The following is a 1,920-nucleotide window of genomic DNA, read 5'->3' as shown; positions in this document are numbered from 1 at the left end:
AAAAAAAAAAAAAAAAAAAAAGAGGAATCGTCCTCAAACTTGTCCAGAGGGCAAGCTGGACGCAACACGACGCCCTGTGCCATGAAGTCCACCAAAGCTCTAAATAACAACTAAACATTGTTGTTGTTGTAGCTGCAAAAATAAACACATGCATTCAGCAAGAAGATGCATGCATCCAGCTGGAATGCCATCTCTATAAATTTCACATCTAAAAATATGCCAGAAAAAAAATCTGCAGCTGAATGAGTTAATGCATGCAGAAGTTAATGTTAACCACCTGCTACAGCCCATTTCATCTAAACGTGTGAATCTCCTTCGATCGCATGTTTCCAATCGGATTGACTCCTAGCACCACAGATTAAGAGTGCGTAATTCGCGGCAGTCTTACCATCAACCTTTGACCCGGCCAACCTCAGCAGCATCCGCCCGCCCGCCCGCCTGCCTCCTTTTACCTGCCTGTCTCGCAGGAGCGCAGCGGCCCTGCGGAACTACACTGTGTGAGCGCCATCTACAGAGCGCTGCTGCGCACAGGCGGCCGGCGGATGATGAGGAGGATGATGGTGGTGATGATGATGATGATGATGATGGCCTACTGACTGACTCTCCCTCTGCAGGCTGCCGGCTCACCTTGCACACCTCTGCTGTGACCACACACACACACACACAGATAAACACTGTGTGGGCTGGAAGCACTGCAGCTCTGGTTTGGAACTGAAAAGCTGGTGTTTGTATCAGATCTCATCCATGCACAAGTTACAAAGACTCAAAGCTTTTGTTTGCTAAAATATGCTTTTGTGATAAATTCAGGATTCAAGGAAGCAGTGAGAAGCTGGAAACTCATCACATTGCATACTTGTAAAAACTATATTAAGACTTCACAAGGTGATGCCCCCAGCAAAAAAATGAAGAATCTTATTATTATTATCCAAAAACATTTTCTGTAACTGATGTTTTAAATGTTTTGTTTTTAGGATCTACAGCTAAAATCCCTCCATGTGCGCATCCCTGAGTCACAGGCTCCAGTGTTTCTATTGGGAGTCCTGCATGAAAACGTCTGATCGCAACACAGCCTGACAGTGCTTTACCTCTCTTCTACCCCCTGCCTTTAATTTCCTTGATTCCTCACCCCAAAGTCTCATCATTTCCCATTTCGTCTCCCTCCCCTTCCTGGCTGTCGGATGCAGGGACCTCCTCATTTGAGCTGCAGGTTTTTACGTGGGCGAATCACAAAGTGTTGGAATCTATTGCCTTTGTCTGACAAGTCATCCATCTCTATGCAAGGGGATCTGTGGGATGGAGGTAGGAGGGGGTGATCTGTGGGACTGCAGCTTTTAGAAACAGACACACAAGGAGAGGGGTTTCATTCTCAGCCCAAAGCTTCGCTCAGGCACAGCCCATTCCGGAGGAGAGGGGGACACACTGCTCTGTACTCCGCCGTGTCCATGTTGTTGTCATCTCCGCCCCTATCTGATTAAACCACAGAGCCCGCCGCTCCACCAAGCCGTCCACAGGAGAGGGATTTTTTTTTTCTTCCCGGCCGCAGATTGCAGAACGGAGCTGTGGAGAATCAGCGATTCTTGAGTTTTTTTTTGTTCCTCATAATGTCCGTTAAACACAAACAGTGAGCCGGTTTGAGCCAATGTTGCTGCGACTGGTGCGCTTTGCACACGCGTGGGTCATGCTCTGCACCTGACAGCTCCTTCTGCAGACTTTTGAGTTCAGACTTGAAACAGGAGGAAAACTTAGCATCGCCCCAAGAAGTTGTTCACTGCTGCAGCCCGCGGACTCTTCCCACACGGACTGTTCTACACCAAAATATCAATCCTTGTTGTTGTTGTTGTTTTTTTTACTCCTTTAAAGCTGCATCACCGAGGCGAAACGGCGACTTCAGTCGATTACCTCTCTTTCCTTTGCTATCCC

Source organism: Stegastes partitus, unplaced genomic scaffold (genome assembly GCF_000690725.1).
Source record: "Stegastes partitus isolate 25-593 unplaced genomic scaffold, Stegastes_partitus-1.0.2 Scaffold133, whole genome shotgun sequence".
NCBI lineage: Eukaryota > Metazoa > Chordata > Actinopteri > Pomacentridae > Stegastes > Stegastes partitus.
The sequence above is the reverse complement of the archived record's forward strand: the minus strand, read 5'-3'. Positions refer to the sequence as shown.